The sequence below is a fragment of the Tachyglossus aculeatus genome, chromosome 11 (genome assembly GCF_015852505.1).
Source record: "Tachyglossus aculeatus isolate mTacAcu1 chromosome 11, mTacAcu1.pri, whole genome shotgun sequence".
In the NCBI taxonomy this organism is placed as follows: domain Eukaryota; kingdom Metazoa; phylum Chordata; class Mammalia; order Monotremata; family Tachyglossidae; genus Tachyglossus; species Tachyglossus aculeatus.
This window is the reverse complement of record NC_052076.1, coordinates 14,361,599-14,370,196: the sequence shown is the minus strand read 5'-3', so window position 1 is coordinate 14,370,196 and position 8,598 is coordinate 14,361,599. Positions and strand designations below refer to the sequence as shown.

The 8,598-nt window shown below is 44.3% G+C and overlaps 1 non-coding gene across 1 annotated transcript; it reads left to right on the top strand.

Moving 5' to 3' along the window:
- The first annotated feature begins 3,974 nt into the window (after positions 1–3,974).
- Positions 3,975–4,048, top strand: TRNAN-GUU. The gene has a single exon. It is a non-coding gene; the product is annotated as a tRNA-Asn (tRNA).
- Positions 4,049–8,598: the final 4,550 nt, after the last annotated feature.

Sequence of the window (8,598 nt, the reverse complement as noted above, 5' to 3'; positions counted from 1 at the left end):
TAAGTGTTTACTATGTGCCAAGCACTGTTCTAAGCGCTGGGTAGGATACAAGGTGATCAGGTTGTCCCACATGGGGCTCACAGTCTTCATCCCCATTTTACAGATGAGGGAACTGAGGCCCAGAGAAGTGAAGTGACTTGCCCAAAGTCACACAGCTGTCAAGTGGCGGAGCCGGGATTAGAACCCATGACCTCTGGCTCCCAAGCCCGGGCTCCTTCCACTGAGCCACACTGCTTCCCTAGCAAATACCATAATTATAAAAAGACACGTTCCCTAGCCACAATGAGCTTACAGTCTAAAGAGAACTGGAGTTCATTCAATCGTATTAATAATAATGGTACTTGTAAGCGCTTACTATGTACAAAGCACTGTTCTAAGCGCTGGGGGATACAATAATAATAATGATGGCATTTGTTAAGCGCTTACTACGTTCAAAGCACCGTTCTACGCGCTGGGGGAGGTACAAGGTGATCAGGTTGTCCCAAGTGGCTCACAGTCTTCAGCCCCATTTTACAGTTGAGGTAACTGAGGCACAGAGAGGTCAAGTGACTTGCCCAAAGTCACACAGCTAAGTGGCGGAGTCGGGATTAGAACCCACGATCTCTGGCTCCCAAGCCCGGGCTCTTTCCACGGAGCCACGCTGCTTCTACTTAGCTGCTTACTTTATGCAGGGCACTGTACTAAGCGCTTGGGAAGTACGATTCGGCAACAAAGAGGGGCAATCCCTACCCAACGACGGGCTCTCAGTCTAGATTGGGGGAGACAGACAAGAAAACAAAACAAAGCAAGTAGGAATCAGCGTCAATAGAAATAAATAGAATTATAGATATATACACATCATTAATAAAAGAAGTAGAATAATAAATATGTCCATATATACACGATGGGGGTCAGAGAGGGGGGTAGAGCAGAGGAAAAGGGGAGCTCAATCTGGGAAGGCCTCTTGGAGGAGGTGAGCTTTGTGTCTTTGAGGAGAATAATAATGTTGGTATTTTTTAAGCGCTTACTACATGTCAAGCACGGTTCTAAGCGTTGAATAACTGCGGTATCTAAGAGCTTTCATTGTGCCAGGCACTGTACTAAGTGCTGGGGTGGATATAAGCAAATAATAATAGTAATAGTATTTGTTAAGCACTTACTATGTACTACTGGCTGGGGTAGATACAAGCTGATCAGGTTATATGTTGCCAAATTGTACTTCCCAAGCGCTTAGTACAGTGCTCTGCACACAGTAAGCGCTCAATAAATACGATTGATGATGATGATCAGGTTGGACATGGTCCCTGTCCCACGTGGGGTTCACAGTCTTAATCCCCATGTTGCAGATGAGGTAACTGAGGCAGGGAGAAGTGACTTGCCCCCGGTCACAATCAATCAATCAATCGTATTTATTGAGCGCTTACTGTGTGCAGAGCACTGTACTAAGCGCTTGGCAACAAGGCAGACAAGCAGCAGAGCTGGCACCCAGGTCCTCCTGATTAACCTATGTTGCCGACTTGCACTTCCCAAGCGCTTAGTAATAATAATAATAATATAATAATGATGGTATTTGTTAAGCGCTTACTATGTGCAAAGCACTGTCCTAAGCGCTGGGGGATACCAGGTGATCAGGTTGTCCCAGTACAGTGCTCTGCACACAGTAAGCGCTCAATAAATACGACTGAACGAAGGAATAAATGAATTAACCTTAATCAGGCCTTCCCTGATTAATTCCCACCCGCTGGGAATAATATCAACCCATAGTATAATATTAGCACTTCGATGGATTGCGTGGGATTTCATGATTCCACTTGTTCATTTCTTTCATTTTTTGCTTCCTTCTGTTACCAGGGGGAATTTATGGACCGAAAGCTTGTCGTGGGTAAGGAATGTTTCTGTTTATTGTTGTATTGTCCTCTCCCAGGAGCTTAGTACAGTGCTCTACACTCAATAAGCACTCAATAAATACGATTGAATGATTTTATTTTACTTGTACATATCTATTCTATTTTATTTTGTTAGTATGTTTGGTTTTGTTCTCTGTCTCCCCCTTTTAGACTGTGAGCCCACTGTTGGGTAGGGACTGTCTCTATACGTTACCAACTTGTACTTCCCAAGCGCTTAGTACAGTGCTCTGCACATAGTAAGCGCTCAATAAATACGATTGATGATGATGATGATGATTGAAAGAACATGCTTTCCCCTCCCTTTTCCCACTGAATGTGTATGGTCCGTGTCTGTCTGTCTCCCTCACAAGAGCGGAAACCTCCCCAAGGTTCAGGGATCATCTTTTTTTACATTCACTGTCCACCCCAGCACTTAGTACAGTGCTCAGCACCTAGTACGTGCGTAACAAATAATAATAATAATAATGATGGTATTTGCTAAGTGCATACTAGGTGCCAAGCACTGTTCTAAGCTAATAATAATCATTATTATTACTATCTTCCCACTAGAGAAGCAGCGTGGCTCAGTGGAAAGAGCATGGGCTTTGGAGTCAGAGGTCATGGGTTCAAATCCCACTCTGCCAATTGTCAGCTGGGTCACTTAATTTCTCTGGGCCTCAGTTACCTCATCTGGAAAATGGGGGTTAAGACTGTGAGCCCCCGTGGGACAACCTGATCACCTTGTAACCTCCCCAGCGCTTAGAACAGTGCTTTTCATATAGTAAGCGCTTAATAAATGTTACTATTGTTGTTGTATTTATTTTACTTGTACATATTTATTCTATTTATTTTGTTAATGTGTTTTGTTTTGTTGTCTGTCTCCCCCTTCTAGACTGTGAGCCCGCTGTTGGGTAGGGACTGTCTCTAGATGTTGCCAACTTGGACTTCCCAAGCGCTTAGTACAGTGCTCTGCACACAGTAAGCGCTCAGTAAATACGATTGAATGAATGAATGAACAAATACCAACATTATTATCTGGGCCTCAGTTCCCTCATCTGTAAAAAGGGGATTAAATCTGTGAGCCCCACGGGGGACAACCTAATCACCTTGGATATCCCTCCAGCGCTTAGAACAGTGGTTGGCACATAGTAAACGCTTAACAAATACCAACATTATTATCTGTGCCTCAGTTCTCACATCTGTAAAAAGGGGATTAAATATATTTAACAAACATTTATTCTATTTATTTTATTTTGTTAATATGTTTTGTTTTGTTCTTTGTCTCCCCCTTCTAGACTGTGAGCCCACTGGTGGGTAGGGACCGTCTCTAGATGTTGCCAACTTGGACTTCCCAAGCGCTTAGTCCAGTGCTCTGCACACAGTAAGCGCTCAATAAATATGATTGAATGAATGAATGATGATGATTATTATCTGGGCCTCAGTTCCCTCATCTGTAAAAAGGGGATTAAATCTGTGAGCCCCACGGGGGACAACCTATTCACCTTGTATCTCCCTCCAGCGCTTAGAACAGTGCTTTGCACATAGTAAGCGCTTAATAAATGCCATTATTATTATTATTATTATTAACAAATACCAACATTATTATCTGGGCCTCAGTTCCCTCTTCTTTAAAAAGGGGATTAAATCTGTGGGCCCCACGGGGGACAACCTAATCACCTTGTTTAGAACAGTGCTTGGCACATAGTAAACGCTTAACAAATACCAACATTATTATCCGTGCTTCAGTTCCCACATCTGTAAAAAGGGGATTAAATCTGTGAGCCCCACGGGGGACAACCTGATCACCTTGGATCTCCCTCCAGCGCTTAGAACAGTGCTTGGCACATAGTAAACGCTTAACAAATGCCAACATTATTATCCGTGCTTCAGTTCCCACATCTGTAAAAAGGGGATTAAATCTGTGAGCCCCACGGGGGACAACCTATTCACCTTGTATCTCCCTCCAGTGCTTAGAACAGTGCTTGGCACATAGTAAGCGCTTAATAAATACCATTATTATTTTTTTTTCTGGGCAATTCCCTCTCACCAGCTGGTTCAACAACCACATTCCCTTTGACAGGACTGGGCCTGGTTGGGCGGGATAATGTGGTCTCTGTGGCGCAATCGGTTAGCGCGTTCGGCTGTTAACCGAAAGGTTGGTGGTTCGAGCCCACCCAGGGACGATTCCTCTTTTTAAAAAATTTATATTTTTATTTATATTTGTATTTTTCTCCCTCTCTCTCCCTCCCTCTCTTCGCTGTCGTGGCCGCTGGCCTGCAGAGCCCTCTCTCCCAACCTCCTTTCCCCCCCACGCTGAATCGGAAAAGTCAACTTCGACATCCATCAATCAATCAATTTATTGAGCGCTTATTCATCAATAGTATTTATTGAGCGCTTACTATGTGCAGAGCACTGTACTAAGCGCTTGGGAAGTCCAAGTCCAACAGCGGGCTCCCAGTCTAGAAGGGGGGGACGGGGAACAAAACAAAACATAGTAACAAAATAAAATAAAGAGAATAGATATGTACAAGCAAAATAAATACGATTGAAGGAATCAATCAATCGTATTTATTGAGCGCTTACTGGGCGCAGAGCACTGTACTAAGCGCTTGGGAAGTCCAAGTTGGTAACATAGAGAGACAGTCCCTCCCCAACAGTGGGTTCACAGTCTAGAAGGGGGAGACGGAGAACAAAACAAAACATAGTAACAAAATAAAATAAAGAGAATAGATATCACGCCTCCAAGCAGCGTGGCCCAGTGGGCAGAGGTCGTGGGTTCTAATTCTGCCCCCGCCACTTGTCAGCTGGGTGACTCGGGGCAAGTCACTTCACTTCTGTGGGCCTCAGTTCCCTCAGCTGGAAAATGGGGATTCATTCATTCAATCGTATTTATTGAGCGCTTACTGTGTGCAGGGCACTGGACTAAGCGCTTGGGAAGTCCAAGTTGGCAACATATAGAAACGGCCCCTACCCAACAATAATAATAATAATAATGGCACTTATTAAGCGCTTACTATGTGCCAAGCACTGTTCTAAGCGCTGGGGAGGTTACACGGTGATCAGGTTGTCCCGGGGGGGCTCACAGCCTTAATCCTTATTATTATTACTCTGTGCCTCAGTTCCCTCATCTGTAAAATGGGGATGAAGATTGTGAGTGCCACGTGGGACAACCTGATCACCTTGTAACTACCCCAGCGCTTAGAACAGTGCTGGGCACATAGTAAGCGCTTAACAAATACCAACATTATTATTGTTATTATTACCTCAGCGCTTAGAACAGTGCTTTGCGCATAGTAAGCGCTTAAGTGCTATTATTATTATTATCATTACTCTGTGCCTCTGTTACCTCATCTGTAAAATGGGGATGAAGATTGTGAGTGCCACGTGGGACAACCTGATTACCTTGTAACTACCCCAGCGTTTAGAACAGTGCTGGGCACATAGCGCTTAACAAATACCAACATTGTTATTATTACCTCAGCGCTTAGAACAGTGCTTTGCGCATAGTAAGTGCTTAATAAATGCTATCATTATTATTATTACTCTGTGCCTCAGTTACCTCATCTGTAAAATGGGGATGAAGACTGTGATTACCTTGTAACTACCCCGGCGCTTAGAACAGTGTTTGGCACGTAGTAAGCGCTTAACAAAGACCAACATCATTATTATTATTATTATTACCCCAGCGCTTAGAACAGTGCTGGGCACATAGTAAGCGCTTAACAAATACCAACATTATTATTATTACTATTATTACCCCAGCGCTTACAACAGCGCTGGGCACATAGTAAGCGCTTAACAAAGACCAACATTATTATTATTACTACCCCAGCGCTTAGAACAGTGCTTGTCACATAGTAAGCGCTTAACAAATACCAACAATATTATTATTATTATTACCCCAGCGCTTAGAACAGTGCTGGGCACGTAGTAAACGCTTAACAAATACCAACATTATTATTATTATTACCCCAGCACTTAGAACAGTGCTTGGCACATAGTAAGTGCTTAACGAAGACCAATATTATTATTATTATTATTATTATTACCCCAGCGCTTAGAACAGTGCTGGGCACACAGTAAGCGCTTAACAAATACCAACATTATTATTACTATTATTACCCCAGCGCTTAGAACACTGCTGGGCACGTAGTAAAAGCTTAACAAAGACCAACATTATTATTATCATTATTATTACCCCAGTGCTTAGAACAGTGCTTGGCACGTAGTAAGCGCTTAACAAATACCAACATTATTATTATTACCCCAGCACTTAGAACAGTGCTTGGCACGTAGTAAGTGCTTGGCACGTAGTAAGCGCTTAACAAAGACCAACATTATTATTATTATTACCCCAGCGCTTAGAACAGTGCTGGGCACGTAGTAAGTGCTTAACAAATACCAACATTATTATTATTGTTATTACTACCCCAGCTCTTAGAACAGTGCTTGTCACGTAGTAAGCGCTTAACAAATACCAGCATTATTATTATTATTATTACCCCAGCGCTTAGAACAGTGCTTGGCACGTAGTAAGCGCTTAACAAAGACCATTATTATTATTATTATTATTATTATTATTATTAGGGAGGAGAGCAGAATGCGGATTTTATGGTGTTTGTGTTGAAGTAATAATAATGGTCTTTGTAGTAAGTGCTGAACTATGTGCCAGGCACTGTACTAAGCGCCGGCAAAGCTAACAGACGGACAGGAATGGGCTTAGAACAGTGCTAGGCACATAGTAAGCACTTAACAAATACCAACATTATTATTATTACCCCAGCGCTTAGAACAGTGCTATTATTATTATTATTATTATTATTATTATGTGCCTCAGTTACCTCATCTGTAAAATGGGGATGAAGATTGTGATTACCTTGTAACTACCCCAGAATTTAGAACAGTGTTGGGCACATAGTAAGTGCTTAACAAAGTCCTTCCAGCTCTGTCACGTGACTGCCGTGTGACCTTGAGCCAGTCGTTTCCCTTCCTCTGTGCCTCGGTTTCCTCCTCTGTAAAATGGGGGCAAGAGGGTGAGCCCCCATGTAGAGAAGCAGCGTGGCTCAGTGGAAAGAGCCTGGGCTTTGGAGTCAGAGGTCATGGGTTCAAATCCCGGCTCCGCCAATTGTCAGCTGTGTGACTTTGGGCAAGTCACTTCACTTCTCTGGGCCTCAGTTCCCTCATCTGTAAAATGGTGATTAAGACTGTGAGCCCCCCGTGGGACAACCTGATCACCTGGTAACCTCCCCAGCGCTTAGAACAGTGCTTTGCACATAGTAAGCGCTTAATAAATGCTATCATTATTATTATTATGTAGGACAGGGGCCGCGTCCAACCTCATCGACTTGAAAGCAGAGTGGCTTATTGGAAAAGGGGGGAAGGAGAGGAATCAATCAATCAATCAATCGTATTTATTGAGCGCTTACTGTGTGCAGAGCACTGTACTAAGCGCTTGGGAAGTCCAAGTTGGCAACATATGGAGACGGTCCCTACCCAACAGTGGGCTCACAGTCTAGAAGGGGGAGACAGAGAACAAAACCAAACAAAATAAAATAAATAGAATGGATATGTAGAGGTAAAATAAGGAAGGAGGGGGCTCAGTCGTCTGGGAAGGCCTCCTGGAGGAGGTGAGCTCTCAGGCAGACTCCATAGCAGAGACCCCTCCTAAATAAAGCCATTCATTCCATCGTATTTATTGAGCGCTTACTGTGAGCACCGTATTAAGCGCTTGCTTGGGAGAGTCCAAGAGAAGCAGCGTGGCTCAGTGGAAAGAGCCGGGGCTTGGGAGTCAGAGGTCAGGGGTTCGAATGCCGGCTCTGCCACGTGTCTGCTGTGTGACCTTGGGTGAGTCACTTCACTTCTCTGAGCCTCAGTTCCCTCATCTGTAAAATGGGGATGAAGACTGTGAGCCCCCCCGTGGGACCACCTGATCACCTTGTATCCCCCCCAGCTTTTAGAACACTGCTTTGCATATAGTAAGCACGTAACAAATGCCATTATTATTATTATTATTATTATTACAAATTGGCAACCTATATAGACAATCCCTACCCAACAACGGGCTCACAGTCTAGAGGGACAACCACCTTTCAACCCTGAGAGAAGCAGCGTGACTCAGTGGCAAGATCCGGGGCTCGGGAGTCAGAGGCTGTGGGTTCTAATCCCGACTCCGCCACTTGTCCGCTGTGTGACCTCGGGCAAGTCACTTAGCTTCTCTGTGCCTCAGTTTCATCCATTCATTCATTCAATCAATCGTATTTATTGAGCGCTTACTGTGTGCAGAGCACTCGGTTTCCTTCTCTGCAAAATGGGGATTAAGGCTGTGAGCCCCACATGGGCCAACCTGATAAGCAGCGTGGCTCAGTGGAACGAGCACGGGCTTGGGAGTCAGAGGTCATGGGTTCAAATCCCGACCCCGCTGTGTGAGTTTGGGCAAGTCACTTCACTTCTCTGTGCCTCACTTACCTCATCTGCAAAATGGGGATTAAGACTGTGAGCCCCACGTGGGACCACCTGATCACCTTGTATCCTTCCCAGCGCTTAGAACAGTGCTTGGCATATAGTAAGCGTGTAAGAAATGCCATCCTTTGTTTTATTTCTCTGGGCCTCAGTTACCTCCTCTGTACAATGGGGATGAAGACTGTGAGCCCCACGTGGGACCACCTGATCACCTTGTATCCCCCCCAGCGCTTAGAACAGTGCTTGGCACATAGTAAGTGCCTAACAAATGCCA